We start from the raw sequence: 16,268 nt of genomic DNA, 5'->3' as shown, positions 1-16,268 counted from the left end.
CCCAAGTCCTGTCCCTTCCCTTCCTCAGTCTCCTGACTTCATGTCTATCACCCTATCTGGTCCAAACACTACCATCCTCCCTGATGGACTGACCAATCATCTTACCCCTCCCAAGTCGCTATCTACACTGCAGCCAGAATTAACTCTCTGAAATACAAATTGAATCAGGTGGTCACAGGACAGGTACTTAGCTTGCCCCAAATGGCCCTCTTGGCTGGCCCCTGCCAACAACTCTGGCCTCAGCCCTTTCAACTTTTCTATCTTTTCTCTTCTGGATGACTTGCAGCTTCCTGAATGACCCTACAATTCTCTTACCTCCAAGGTTTTGGCATACTGCTCCTTTGGGCTGGAATGTCTCCTCTCCATGCCTTCCCTGCCATCACCCGGCTCCTGTCTGTCTTCCTAATCTCAGCTCAGGGCCACCTCCACCAGGGAGCCTCCCATGAAGCTCTGGTCCCTCCAGTTGGTTCTGATAGCGCCCTTGCAACTCCGTCATTCCTATTTTGCATAAGACCATATATGAGCCATCTATTGATTCTTGTCCTTTTCCCCTTTAGGCCAGAGTTCCTGATGTCTGTGTGGAGAAAAATATTGTCTGCCTTACCAGTAAACAAAGGCTATTGCAGCCATCAAAGCCGCACAATACAGTGCGCCAAAGGGTGAGCCCTGAGGGACTCAGGATGGAGACAAAGGGGCTGCCAAACCCTCAGTGGCTGCAGTCACCCCCAACTTCAGGGCACCTTGAGGGCATTTAGGAAGGAGATAAGCAGGATACTGACCCCAGAGAGCTGAGGTGCATTTCAAAGAAATGATTTCAGTTAGCGCAGACTCTTGCATCTTCCCATTCATAGAAAAGCGCTGAATTCCTTAATGGGAGATATCTGGTTTTCTTTAATTAACAGGAATCTTTCTGATGTTCTAAACACCTGGTCTTTGCTGAAAAAACTCCTATATATCCTGGCTGCCTGCTTGCCTCTTTGGAGCTGAGTCCTGTATTCTGCCTCTAGATCAAATAGCAAGTTTTTAAAATGGACGAAGTGTTAGTTGCTCAGCTGAATCTAACTCTTTACAACCCCATGGACTATAGCCCACCAGGCTCCTCTGTCCATGGAATTCTCCAGGCAAGAAGACTGGAGCGGGTTGCCATTCCCTTCTCCAGGTGATCTTCCCCACCCAGGGATCGAACCCAGGTTTCCTGCATTGCAGGCAGTTTGCCTACTGTCTGAGCCACCAGGGAAGCCCTAAAATTGAGAAAAGGGCCAACAATTCTTCTCTAACATTAGCAGTGCTCACATTTTAATACACAAGAGAATTGCTTGGAGACGTTTAAAATGTAAGTTCCAGTGACCCAGAGATAGTCAACTCCTTAGGTCTGGGAAGGGCTCAGAAATATGCATTTTAAATAAGCAGCTGCAGGTATATTCTTAGGCTGGTCATCTTTGGAGCAGACTTTGAGAGAAACAATGCTTACTGAGTAATTGAGCCACGGAGATTCAGGGATTTTCCTACCCCAGTATCCTAGATTACAGGAATCAGGATGTGAGTTGCCATGGGCAGGAGAGAACTTGGGACTCTTCCCCCAGAGCTCTCCCCTGGGTCTTAAGCTGCCTGAGGCTGTGAAATGCCAGTAAAGCCCATGGGTGTGGTCAAGGTCTTGGGCGGGTAGCACTTCTTAGCACCACATTGTAAACAAATTAAAAATAAAAGCCCAGATAAGCAAATGGACTCTGATCCTCAGAGCTCTCCGTTGGATACCAGAGTCAAATTCAAGGAGGCTGGCCCTTCTCTGTCCCTTCTGTTTCAGTTTCCACCTGACTCTTTCATTAGAATACATTCTGTTCATTAAGGACAGGAAGTCAATTCCACTTTGGCCTGAGCTAAATTGCAAGTGATGTATCCAAAGGGTGGAAATTTCCCCACTGTTCCTACACCTGCGAGAAAGACATATTAGCAATTTTAATACTAAGAAGTTCCTCTGATGTTGGTTTTAATTATATATCTGAAAAATAAATATTCTAACATAGGAGACTCTTCCTCTTCTTCTCCCTTAACTTTTCCCATTTCAAAAAATTTATTTGCGCCTCTGATGTCTTTTTGCTTTTTAATCTTTTTTATTTTTGCAAACTAAGTTTTGATTAGACAAGTTACCTGCACTTCCTTATACCCCATTGTCCCTTTTCCCGCCTCGGTTCTTTTGCTAATCTCCTCCCCTAGACTCGCACCCCACCAGCTACAGAGAATGTTCTTGTCGTTGTCACCCACAATCTCCATCCATACAACAGACAAGTATTACACGAACTCATCCTCCCATGAAATGTGAAAATACTGTATTTAAGATTCTGACAGGGGGACTTCCCTGGTGGCCCAGTGACTGGGGCTCTGTACTCCCAGTCCAGAGAGCCTGGGTTCGTTCCCTGGTCAGGGAAGTGGATCCCACATGCCGCAACTAAAGACCACCCCCTGCCACAGCTAAGATTGTCGCAGCTAGGACCTGACACAGCCAAATGAGGAAATACTTATTTTTAAAAAATTGTAAACTTAAAAAAAAAAAAGACTAGCTGGCAGGGGCTGAGCACTAATTCGAGGCCAGGAAATGTCTAAGCCCTTGTGTACGTTATTTGATTTAGTCCCCACAATAACCAGACATGGTAGATATTACGACTATGCCCATTTTATGGATGGGGAAATTAAGGGTTTCCATGTGGAGGGGATAGTCAGCTGTGTCCAATATTGCTGTAGAGGATGGGCAAGGTGAAGATGGAGACTCAACTATTGAATTTGGAGAGATGGAGACTGTGGGTGACATTGATAAGAACATTTTCAATAATTGGTGGGGTGAGAGTCTGGGGGAGGAGATTAGAGAAAGAATTGGGGGGAAAGAGGGATGATGGGGTGTAAGGAAGTGCAGGCAGCAACTACAGGTAACTCTGTGAGAGTTTTGCTATGTAGCAGAGCAAAGAGTAGGAGAAGGCAATGCCACCCCACTCCAGTACTCTTGCCTGGAAAATCCCATGGACGGAGGAGCCTGGGAGGCTGCAGTCCATGGGGTTGCTAAGAGTCGGACACGACTGAGCCACCTCACTTTCACTTTTCACTTGCATGCATTGGAGAAGGAAATGGCAACCCACTCCAGTGTTCTTGCCTGGAGAATCCCTGGGGCGGGGGAGCCTGGTGGGCTGCCGTCTATGGGGTCGCACAGAGTCAGACACGACTGAAGTGACTTAGCAGCAGCAGCAGCAGAGCAAAGAGTAGAATTTGGGGAACCTTCTACCCTGTTGGTAGGAATGTAAATTGGTGTGGCCACTATGGAAAACAGTATGGAGGTTCCTCAAAAAGCTAAAAATAGGGTTGCCATATGATCCAGCAAGCCCACTCTTGGGATTATATATCCAGAGAAAACCATAATTCAAAAAGACACATGGATTCCTTTATTCATAGCAACACTATTTACAATAGACAAAGCATGGAAACAGCCTAAATGTCCATTGACAGATGAATGGATAAAGAAGATGTGGTACATGCATACAATATACCATATGATATATTCAGTACAAGGACTGATGTTAAAGCTGAGGCTCCAATTCTTTGGCCACCTGATGCGAACAGCTGACTCATTGGAAAAGACTCTGTGGTACAAATGTACATATATATACATATACACGTGCATGTAAGTCGCTTCAGTTCCGTCTGACTCTGCAATCTTATGGACTGTAGCCCACCAGGCTTCTCTGTCCATGGGATTCTCCAGGCAAGAATACTAGAGTGGGTTGCCATGCCCTCCTCCAGGGGATCTTCCTGACCCAGGAAGGTCAGGAAGTGTCTCTTACATCTCCTGCATTGGTAGGAGGGTTCTTTACCCATGAGCCACCTGGAAAGACTATACATATATACACACACACATATACACACACATACATATAATTTAATCAATTTGCTGTATAGCAGAAATTAACAGAACATTGTAAATCATTTATACTTCAATAAAATACATCTTTTAAAAACTGAGTGGGATTTGGATGGCCAAGAAAGGGATTTTAAATATGGGACCTATTAGGGCATGTGTGCTGAAGGGAATTATCTAGTAGAGAGGGAAACTTTAGGACAGGGAGAGAGAAGGGAATTGAGGAGCAAAGTCCTTGCAATTCATCCATTTTCGTGGACAGGCAGCCTCGTAAGTGAAAACAGATGCAGGTCGGTGGGTGGCAGCAGAGGCGGGAAGAGGCAACCTTTATACTGATGGCTTCTCTTCTCTCAGTTAGATGCGTGAGGTCACTACCCGAGTGCAAGAGGTTTGTTTGGATTAGAAGGCATGACACTGAACTTTTGGACTGTGGGGGTTCAAGAGAATTTAGGAAACACTGCGGGTGGTGCTAAGATCGCACTCAGATTTACGATTGTTAACGTAAAAGAGGCCACTCCACCTGGTTGCCTGTTTTAACCAGTTCCATTCAGCTGCCTGGTTGCAGACACAGGGCAGGTGAAGAGCCTGATTTTGCCAGATTGCGATTTGCCAGACCAATACCACCAAAGGGGTATTGGGTGTTGAGGGTGCATGCAAGGTACCAGATAAAGTGGAGGGCTTGCAGTCTAAGCCAGGCAACAAAGAAAGGGGGAAAGGGAGTGTGTTTGTAGGGGACAGAGTTCAGTTTGGAAAGATAAGAAAGTTCTGGAGATGGATGGTGATGATGATGTTTGCACAAAGATATGAATGTCCTTAATGCTACTGAACTGTACATTTTAAATGGTTAAAAATGATAAATTTTATGCTATGGATATGTTACCACAATAAAAATTTTTTTTAATGTTGAATATCCCTAAAAGTCCAGTGGTTAGGACTTGGCACTTACACTGCCGTGGCCAGGGTTCCACTCCTGATTGAAAAACTAAGATTCTGTAAGCTGTGTGGTGCAGCAAAAAAAAAGTACTATCTTGATCAGTCAGTTCAGTTCAGTGGCTCAGTTGTGTCTGATTCTTTGTGACTGCGTGGACCGCGGCGCGCCAGGCTTCCCCGTCCATTACCAGCTCCCAGAGCTTGCTCAAACTCATGTCCATTGAGTGGGTGATGCCATCCAACCATCTCATCCTCTGTCATCCCCTTCTCCTCCTGCCTTCAATCCTTCCCAGCATCAGGGTCTTTTCCAATGAGTCAGTTCTTCGCATCAGGTGGCCAAAGTATGGGAGTTTCAGCTTCAACATCAGTCCTTCCAATGAACACCCAGGACTGATTTCCTTTAGGATGAACTGGTTGGATCTCCTTTCAGTCCAAGGGACTCTCAAGAGTCTTTTTCAACACCACAGTTCAAAAGCATTGATTCTTCGGCACTCAACTTTCTTTATAGTCCAACTCTCACATCCATACATGACTACTGGAAAAACCATAGTTTTGACTAGATGGATCTTTGTTAGCAAAGTAATGTCTCTGCTTTTTAATATGCTGTCTAGGTTGGTCATAACTTTTCTTCCAAGGAGCAAGCGTCTTTTCATTTCATGGCTGCAGTCACCATCTACAGTGATATTGGAGTCCCCCCCAAATAAAGTCTGTCACTGTTTCCATTGTTTCCTCATCTATTTGCCACGGAGTGATGGGACCAGATGCCATGATCTTAGTTTTCTGAATGTTGAGTTTTAAGCCAACTTCACTCTCCTCTTTCACTTTCTGCCATAAGGGTGGTGTCATCTGCATATCTGAGGTTATTGATATTTCTCCTGGCAATCTTGATTCCAGCTTGTGCTTCCTCCAGCCCAGCATTTCTCATGATGTACTCTGCATAGAAGTTAAATAAGCAGGATGACAATATACAGCCTTGACGTACTTCTTTTCCTATTTGGAACCAGTCTGTTGTTCCATGTCCAGTTCTAACTGTTGCTTCCTGACCTGCATACGGATTTCTCAGGAGGCCGGTCAGGTGGTCTGGGTAGTCCCATCTCTTTAACAGTGACTTTCACTCATCACTATACGGTGAGAGAGGTGCTTCCAGCAGTCTTTCTCCGATAGGTGCGATCACCTGTTGGCACTGTTGGCAACAATTTCCTCCTTGAGGAAAAAAATAGGGAAAATAGGGGCTTCCCTGGTGGTCCAGTGGCTGGGACTCTGCTCTTCCACTGCAGGGAGTGCCGATTCGATCCCTGATTGGGGGACTAAGATCCTCCACGCCACATGGCATGGCAAAAAATAAAAATATATTTTAAAAATGAGGAAAATAATACCTCACCAAACAGTTGTGGTGAAAATGAAACAAAATAAGATAATGCGTCATCAAAGTGATGCAAAATGTTTCTGAGTCATAAACTCTTAGACACACATCTAGTTTTCCCTGTGTGCATTTTAGCGATCTCATATGGATGCACTTCCCGTCGTTATAAAAAACACATCAGGCCTTATCTCTCAGCTATTTTTTCCTGAGTGGACACACTTATACTCCCGACCCTCAGATGATCTCAACACATGTTGTAGATGATCACCATTATTTTTCCTATAGAGTCTTAAGGTCCCTCCAGAGAGAAAATGTTCACGGCCACTCTGTGACCAGGCAGATTGCACCCCTGGCAGGTGGACAGGTGTCTCATTCCAACACAAGGCAATTACTGCCACAGCCAGGAGGTTGGGCACATCTCAACATATTCAGAGTTTTCATGTTTTACTTAAACAGAGTTGTTGTTTAGTCACTCAGTCATGTCCAGCTCTTCTAAGACGCCATGGACTGTAGCCCACCAAGGTCCTCTGTCCATGAGATTTTCCAGGCAAGAATCCTGGAGTGGGTTGCCATTTCCTTCTCCAGGGGATCTTCCCCACCCAGGGATCGAACCTGCGTCTCCTGCATTGCAGGCGGATTCTTTACCACTGAGCCACCAGGGAAGCCCTATGTGAAAGCATTCATCATGGTTTTGATTAGCAAGTGGAATGACTTGCTCATGTTGTCAGCCCTACTTGTCATCATCAACCACAGGGCAGTTAGTGAGGGAAAGAACCAAGAGGCTTCTGTTGCCACAAAGGAGTCCAACATTTCTAGGGTGATTTTTCCATAGGCTGGAAAACTGGGCGACTCCCCGTGGTCACCACTAGAGGTCACTCTAGGGAAAGCTCTACCTTGAGGTTGCAGAACTCACCGCAAAGGAATGCTGGCGTTTGGCTCCAAAAATGGATTCGACCTCGCTTCTGTTGGGACTCGCTGCTCCCGAGTGCCAGGAAATGTTTGCCAGGTCCCAACGATGAACCGTGGAGGAAATATCCAGTTGCGCCCTTTGCAATGGAAACCCCAATTCCCTGGAACCCGAACAGAAACCAAGAAGGAACAAGACTACCCACCCCCTCGCTCTCCCTAACCCCTAAATCTTTAACCACACGTTTCAATTCTTTGTGGTTACCGGAGAACACAAGTCATATTTCCCGGTTTACTGAATAAACCCCAACGCTGCATTTCCCCTGCCTTCTCCTGTGAAGCATGTTTCGTCTCTGCTAGCCTAATCTTTTGGTTTTATGACCAAAGTGCAGAGTGTTATGGATTTTATTCTCGCTTTCTCAAACTTTTTCAGATTCCAGTAGCTCAGCAGCCAGGTTTCTGGTGTCCTCCCATCTGGCGAGGATCCTCAGTGTCTGAACATTTTGTCTTTGGAGCCTCAGTGAAATAATGTGTGGAGTGTGTTTAAGTCAGAGCCTAGTCCTCAGTAAGCTCTTAAGAAAAGTGAGCTTGTGATAATTATTACTGTTGTTACGGGACTTGGACTATGACATTAAGATAATTGTCAAGACTAAGGGAAACAAGACTGATTGCAGGAACTCAGTGGCATCTCAAGGCCCCTCCCAAGGTGGCCAGACAACTTAAACCAGATTGTCTCTGAGAACAATCCTCTTGGGCAGTTTGGCTACAGATGCCCTTTATTGCCTGTGTTTTATATGACCATATAGCTGAGGGTTTAACTGGCAGCTGGCAGAATGTCAACTGCATTACTCCTTTAACCCTTGTTGTTGTTGCTAAGTTGTGTCCGACTCCTTGCAATCCCATGGAGTGTAGCATTCCAGGCTCCTCTGTCCTCCACTATCTTCTGGAGTTCACTCAGATTCATGTCCATTAAGTCAGTGGTGCTAACCATCTCATCCTCTGTCATCCCCTTCTCCTTTTGCCTTCAATGTTTTCCAACATCAGAGTCTTTTCCAGTGAGTTGACCCTTTGCATTAAGTGGCCAAAGTATTGAAGCTTCAGTTTTAGCAACCGTCCTTCCAATAAATATTCAGGGTTGATTTCCTTTAGGATTGACTGGTTTGATCTCCTTGCAGTCCAAGGGATTCTCAAGAGTCTTCTCCAGCACTGTAATTCAAAAACATCAATTCTTCAGTGTTCAGCCTTCTTTATGGTCCAACTCTCACATCTGTACATGACTACTGGAAAAACTATAGCTTTGACTCTACAGACCTGTGTCGGCAAAGTGATGAACCCTTTTTGTTAATAGCAATACAGTTAGAAAGAGAATGAACTTGTCCTGAGTTCCAGCTATGTTTCAGGGCTCTGTGTTAGGCACTTGGCTCAATTTATGTCATCTAATTAAACTTCAGGGTCCTGAGTCATAATAATGGAAGGATATTGTGGGAAATAGTCAGTAATATATCTTTACTTGCTTGCTTTCCTTATTTTTAATAGATTTTTCTGATGTGGACCATTTTACAAGTCTTTATTGAATGTGTTACAATATAGTTTTGTTTCATGTTTTGGTTTTTTTGGCTGCAAGGCGTGTGGGATCTCAGCACTGACCCCACCCCTTGCCCCCCCCAAGCAGGGATTGAACCCACATCCCTTGTATTGAAAGGCAGAGCCTTAACCGCTGAACTACCAGGGGAGTTCCTCTTTTTTTTAAAAAAAAATTATCTCTATTTTTGGCCATGCGACTTTCAGGATCTTAGTTCCCCCACCAGATTTTAACCCTGGGCCCTTAGCAGTGAAAGCACCAAGTCTTAACCATTGGATCGCCAGGGAATTCTCAAGTCTACCTGCTTGCTTCCTACAGCTTGTTTTATTTGAAAACAGGATAGGATGGCTTATACATCAGTTATAATGCTTTTTACTTTTCAAACTCTTCCTTTTCCTCCTCCTTCTTCCACTTCTTTTTTGTCTATCTGAGTGTTTCATGAGACTTTACCCGGTCACAAAACCCCGGGAAGTTTACTCAGGCTATCTCTGTTCTGCTGCTTCTGAGTTCCAAAATAATAAAGTGGCTTGTTTCACAGTCTTCCCAGAAGCCTTTTTAGGTCTAGGAATCAAACTCCATCCTTCAGTCTTTGGCTCGGCTCAAGAAATCAAATCTCCACCCTCTCCCAAATTAATGTGAGCATTTGAGCTTTAGGAAAATTAAATCTCTACAAGCATCATCATGAGTTCAGAGCAATATAAATACCAGGGCTGCCTACAGACCAGAAGAGAGTGTCATCTTCACTCCCTCTGAGATTTAGGAATGTCAGATGGGCAAAACCTTCTGCTTTATATAGCTGAGCTTATAGACGTGCTAGCCTGAGACGAACGAGGCAAGCAGCTCCAAAGTTTTGAAGGATGCATGGAGAGAGAAAAGTGGAGTAAAAGATGCTGTCAGAGGTCTTTCTTGATATTTTGAACCGAGAAAGTTCTGGCCTGGATTGGAGGCCGAGAAAAGAGAGCCCACAGTCACAGGAGTAAATGAGGGGTTAGAAATTGAATGTAAATGGAAGATGAAAGAACTTGGATGGGCTTTCATTTAATATGTTTTTAAAATATTTATTTATTTGGCTGCGCTGGGTCTTAATTGTGGCACTCGGGATCTTCGTTGCATCATGCAGGATCTTTCATTGCAGCAGCTGCTGCTGCTGCTAAGTCGCTTCAGTCGTGTCCGACCCTGTGCGACCCCATAGACGGCAGCCCACCAGGCTCCCCCGCCCCTGGGATTCTCCAGGCAAGAACACTGGAGTGGGTTGCCATTTCCTTCTCCAATGCATGAGAGTGAAAAGTGAAAGTGAAGTCGCTCAAGTCGTGTCCGACTCTAGCGACCCCATGGACTGCAGCCTCCCAGGCTCCTCCGTCCATGGGATTTTCCAGGCAAGAGCACTGGAGTGGGGTGCCATCGCCTTCTCCTTAGTTGTAGCAAGTGGGATCTATTTCCCTGATCAGGGATAGAACCTGGGCCCCCTGCACTGGGAATGTGGAGTCTCAGCCACTGAACCACCAGGGAAGTCCCTCAGTTAGTATTAAAGGGACAAAGGCTAATGAGTGTCTCAAGTACACGGAAGATGATCACCACTATTTTCCTTAATGACTGAATGCCGGATAAATTCCAGCTTGGTGAATTCAGATTAGATCCAAGTGAAAACTTTCTGATGTAAACTTAAGTACTGGAATGGGTTACCGAGGTCACAAAATCTTTCGGTTTGGTGATTCAGTACCCTTTTGATTGACAGAAGATTGGCGGCAAGTGGGTGACCTCTCTTGGCTCCATATTTATGCACGGTTACTGTGTTAACAGTAGAGTAACAAATAGCCCTGTTTATCTACTAAACAGGTGCGTCCTGGGACTTGAGCAGGTTTAAATTTCCCCAGTGGATCCTGGATAAATATATATGTATTTTACAGAATAGAAACTGGACTCCAGGAGGCCAGTGGGGAGAATGCAGGAAGGGACCCTTGGCTTCTGATCATTGTCTCCTCTAACCTGTCCTCCGGCCCCTCCAGCAGCTGAAGGCAAAACTATGTGACCCAGAGTATCCCTGTCCGGGAGGAGAGCAGAGGCCCTAAACCCTCGGGGAATGTTGGCAATGCGGGCTTGGCACACGGGGAATGTGGGGAATGAGTCCACAGTCCAGAGTTCAGATCTCACAGTTTGACTTTGCCCCGCCCTGACAGCGTCTGCCTCATATGAGGGGCTCTGCGTGGGGAGCTGTGAATCCTGCTTCTGAATCATATTGCTTTTCTGAGCCTGTGGGTCTTATTATAGCTAAGAAGACTTCACCCAGTCTGGCTCAGGCCGCAGAGAACTAAATATGCTTTCAAAATACTCCCTCCACTTGGGGTCCAACACGAACACACAGGCAGCTGTCTTTACTACCTCAGTGTCTTCTGCCCTTCAAAACTCATTTCCCTCTGAAGTTGATTAAAAAAAAAAAAGGAAGTATAGTTGATTTACGATGGTCTGTTAGTTTCAGGTGTAGAACAAAATGATTCATTTATATATATATATATACACATATTCTTTTTTGGATTCTTTTCCCTTACAGATAATTACAAGATATTGAGTACAGTTCCCTGTGCTATACAGTAGGTCCTTGTTAGTTACCTTTTTGTTTTTGGCATGTGAGATCTTAGTTCCCTGACCAGGGATTGAACCTACTTCTCATTGGAAGTGTGGAGTCTTAAGCGCTGGTCTGCCAGGGAAGTCCTATTTTATTTTTAGTAGTAGGTATCTGTTAATTCCAAACTCCTAATTTATCTCTTTCCCCTTTGGCAACCATAACTTTGATTTCTAAGTCTGTGAGTCTATTTCAAACAAATTTTTTCAGTATTGAAAATTTCTGGGAAGATACTCAGGAAACTAGCATATTAGTTGCCCCACAGAGGGGAACTGTGAGATGAGGGGTGGGAGGAAGACCTATTTTTCACCCTTCTTTGTTTCTTTTGAATTATCCGTGTGCATGAATAGGTATATTCCAAAATAAATATGATAATTTTTTTAACAAAAGGTTTATAAAACTCTGTGTGGAATTTCACTTAACTCCTTTTTTATTTTCTTTTTTAAAAAAAAGTTATTTATTTTTAATTGAAGGATAATTGCTTTACAATATTATGCTGGTTTCTGCCATAATGCATGGATCAGCCATAGGTATACATACATACACCCCCTCCCTCTCACATCTCACCCCTTCCCACTTCTCCAGATTGTTCCAGAACCCCAGGTTGAGTTTCCTGAGTCATACAGAAATTCAAAACTATGGAACACTTTACAAATTTGCATGTCATCCTTGCACAGGGGCCGTGCTAATATTCTCTGCATTGTTCCAATTTTAGGATGTGTGCTGCCAAAGCACACCACTTAACTCCTTTTCTTCCAAGTCAGATTTTTCCCTCCATCTTACTCAGCTCCCCATTTCACAAGGACTGCATCTGCCTTTGACTAAACACTCACCGTGGCCTAGGCGTTGGGCTCAGCATCTTCTGTTCATTATCTCACTTTCTGGTTGGGATTCCTTGCTCTCACTGCCAAGGGCCCAGGTTCAATCCCTGGTGGGGGAACTAAAATCCCACAAGCTGCATGGCATGACCAACCAACCAAACAAAGGCACAAGTCAGTGAGAAGTTTCTCTAGTTACCCAAATTCTACAGGTGAAGAAACTGAGGCTTCGAGAGAGAGGTCCCATAGCTGGTAAGTATCAGGTCTGCTATTCAAACATGGGTTTAATTGACTGGGCCCCAGTAAGAATCTGCCTGGAATGTGGGAGACACGGGGTTCGATCCCTGGGTCAGGAAGATCCCCTGGGGAAGGGAATGGCAACCCACTCCAGGATTCTTGCCTGGAGAATTCCATGGACAGAGGAGCCTGGCAGGCTACAGTTTATGGGGTCCCGAAGAGTCGGACACGACTGAGTGACTAACATTTTCACTTGTTTTTTAAAGAGTGCTTTATTGGTATTTTAAAAATCTTTATGTATTTATTTATGGCTGTGCTGGGTCTTCACTGCTGGCACAGGCTTTCTCTAGTTGCAGCAAGGGGGCTCCTCGAGGTGGTGGTTTCTCCTGTTGTGGAGCACGGGCTCTAGGTGCACGGGCTTCAGTAGCTGCGGCTCCTGCGTTTAGTTGCCCCTCGGCGTATGGAATCTTCCACCAGCAGGGATCGAACTCACATCCCCTGCACGGGCAGGCGGATTCTTAGCCACTGGACCACCAGGGAAGCCCTGGGCCCCGCTTGTCACCCTCACAGCCTGCTGCCTCCGTAGCTGAAAGAACAGTGATGTGTCAGCTGCCAAACTTATTAGGAACTTTCTCACAAACTCCTTTGTCAAACAAGCCCTTAAAAGCCGCAAACGTGATGAAACAGATTTAATGCACATTCTTCGGCCAAAGGAAAGCTGGGTTCTCAGTACATGTGTCTTTTCGTGTTGGGGGCACTGATTATTATGCAGAACGACTGACTCATGGGCTTATCGAAGTCTTGAGCCTCTGATCCCCCGCAAGCAAATCCTGAGCCAGGACCCTCTCAGTGGGACACATCTCAGGCAGCATTCAAATGGAAAAGGGGACACTTCTGCTTCAAGTTTGAAGACACCACCAGTACGTGCACCAGCCCTATATCTGGCTGAAGCTGGAAAGCTCTCGGGCTCAGAGCAAAGCTGTGAGAATCTTAAAGGCCCCGTGAAAGGACAAGTCCCCGCATAACTGCTAGTTTCTATGGACACAGAAGAAAAGACGGGATTGCAATGAAAAATAGCTAAGCAGCCAGCAATTCGAGGTGAGGCCGCAGAAGGCCAGGTGGACTGACAGCTGACAGTATATCACACACTCTCATGAAGCCCCTATAACTCAAAGATAGCAAAGAAGTTTTATAAAGAGCCATCAATTGTTCCAAGTTTTTGTGTTGAAATCAAGGCAAGGATCTGGTCATCACCCTTAAATAAACTTGCCTTGCTTCATGTAGCTTATTCACACCGTTAGGGAGAGGATTTGTGAAATACTTTATATAGTTTTGCAGCATAAAAGCATCTTCACAGGGAATTCCCTGGTGGTCCAGTGGTTAAGACTATGCTTGCATTGCAGATATTCAATCCTTTGGTCGGGAACTAAGATTCCGAAAGTCAGATACTGCAAGCCACGCATCTTCACGTGCATTATCTCATCTAACCCAGGATCTTCATGTGCGTCATCTCATTTGATCAAGAGTGGGTCCTTGTCCACCTCCAGTCCAAGTACCTCTCTCTCCACCCCGACCCCCCAAGCAACCACCTTCAGTGGGCTGCCTTTGCATAACAGACCCTGGGAAACAGCAGCAAGGAAGGTTCTTGGTCTGAAGGTTCTGTCCAAGGTCAAGTGTTTTGGGACACACGTTGTTGTTGTTTAGTCACTAAGTTGTGTCCAACTCTTTTGCAACCCCATGGACTGTAGCCCGCCAGGCTCCTCTGTCTGTGGGATTTCAAGAATACTAGAGTGGGTTGCCATTTCCTTTTCCAGGGGATCTTCCCAACCCAGGGATCGAACCGTAGTGTCCTGAGGCTCCTGCATTGGCAGGCAGATTCTTTACCACTGAGCCACCAGGGAAGCCTTTGGGACTTATGTTTGATTTTAAATAACGAGGGTCACAATGATTCGGTGTGAGCACCAACACAACATTTAAGGGAGATTCTCCCACTTTCCTTCTCAAAGTTTGTATTTGTGATGCTCTTGAAATTAGCCATTTCCAAATGGGAGCGACCCCTGGAGTGAGCCATGTGGAAGCAAAGGGGAAAAAGACAGCCTGAGCCCTGGGAAGCTCTCCTTTCTCAGTGCTCACCCATGGCCCTGGCAGATCCTAGCGTGATGCTACCCTCCAGGCTATGCAGGACTGATTGCCACCATTCCAGTGCTGCCACCCTGGGAGTCTGACTCCCAAGTAATAATCAAGACTTCTAGACAAAATCGCAGCTAGAGATGTTCTGTGGCTGAAGGAGTCTTTCCATGAGACATGGAAACTTCTCTTAGAGCAGTGTTTTTGTTTCTTTGTTGTTTTTTTTTTTTTTTACTTATGTTTATTTTTGGCTGCACTGGGTCTTCATGGCTGCGCCCAGACTTTCTTTAGTTGCAACGAGTGGGGCTGCTCTCTAGCTGCGGTGAATGAACAGGCTTCTCATCACAGTGGCCTCTCGTTGCTGGGCGCAGGCTCTAGAGTTTGGGCTCAGTAGTTTGTGGGGCACGGGCTTAGTTGTTCTGCAGCAAGCGGGATCTTCCCACACCAGAGATCAAACTGGCGTCCCCAGCATTGGCAGGCAGATTCTTAATCACTGGACCACCAGGGAAGTCCTAGAGCAGTGTTTTAAACTTTTTTTTTTTACAAAAAATTTCCCCCAAGAGGGAAAAAGTAAACTGAATTTCTCCTTCATGAAGGAAATTAAATACTAAGAAATAAGATTGTATAGGGTAGAGTTGAGTTTTGGAAGACCACAAACTCTTACAAAATCTTGTTTTTTTCATCTTCCAAGAACTGATTTTTCCCCCCTTTAGGAGCAATACTTCTTTCAGTGAGAATTCATTTGGTAGGGGAAATTCAAACGTTTATGTTTCAGGAACATAATTTCTCCCCCTAGATGACCTCTTAAACATCATTCTTAACTTGGGAATTATGAGTTCTATCAAGCAATTGATATTACAATGCCAAATAGAAAAATAGAAAACTGTGTGTTTTTTCTTATTGAGTTTTTCCCTCCGCTTCCCCCCATCCCCCCAAATCAGGTAAATTTGGTCTTTATCACTTTTTCAGTTTCTAAATCTTCAACTACACATGAATAACTTGAGCCAAATTGTTCTTCTGCAACTATGGAATAGCCTGGATTCCCCTGGGTGTTTATCGAGGATAAAGAAAACAAAGACAGCTACATACTGTACCTTCAAGTTAAGCCAGGATTTTCCCTTCCAGTCTAGAAGCCGAAGGGGCACGTTTGAATCGATTGGGATCCGGAGGGCTCGGGGGTGCAGGCCCCAGGAATCTGTTCCCCCACCACATGTCCCCTCCCCTCGTAAACTGGGCTTAAGCTCTCAGACAGGGTGTGTTGAATGACAAGCTTAGGACTTACCTTCGGTCCTCAACCCACAGCCCATTTATTACGTGATCCTAAGCAAAACCACTTGGCCTGGTTGTCCTACTTCTCGGCCTTCTAGGCTACAGATACGATAAGATGTTAATCACCTCTGTAGGCCATTTCACAGGGATGTCCTAGGTCATCATCGAAAAAACGCTCTGTTGTTGTTTTGCCGCTAAGTCACGTCCTACCCTTTGTGAGCCCCTGGACTGAAGCACGCCAAGCTGCCTTGTCCTTCATTATCTCCCAGGAGTTTGCTCAAATTCATGTTCATTGAGTCAGTGATGCTATCTAACCTTCTTATCCTCTGACGCTCTCTTCTTTTGTCTTCAATCTTTCCCCGCATCAGGATCTTTTCCAATGAATCGGCTCTTCGCATCAGGTGACCAAAGTATTAGCGCTTCAGCATCAGTCCTTCCAGTGAATATTCAGGGTTGATTTCCTTTAGGGATGGACTGGTTTGGTCTCCTTGCTCTCCAAGGGACTCTCAAGAGTC

General features: G+C 45.2%; 1 non-coding gene across 1 annotated transcript; it reads right to left on the bottom strand.

Annotated features, from left to right (window-relative positions):
- Window positions 1-11,934: 11,934 nt before the first annotated feature.
- Window positions 11,935-12,037, bottom strand: LOC113878609. Its single transcript, XR_003507038.1, has one exon. It is a non-coding gene; the product is annotated as a U6 spliceosomal RNA (small nuclear RNA).
- Window positions 12,038-16,268: the final 4,231 nt, after the last annotated feature.

This window comes from Bos indicus x Bos taurus, chromosome 19, assembly GCF_003369695.1.
Source record: "Bos indicus x Bos taurus breed Angus x Brahman F1 hybrid chromosome 19, Bos_hybrid_MaternalHap_v2.0, whole genome shotgun sequence".
NCBI classification, from domain to species: domain Eukaryota; kingdom Metazoa; phylum Chordata; class Mammalia; order Artiodactyla; family Bovidae; genus Bos; species Bos indicus x Bos taurus.
This window is presented reverse-complemented; position numbering and strand designations above follow the sequence as displayed.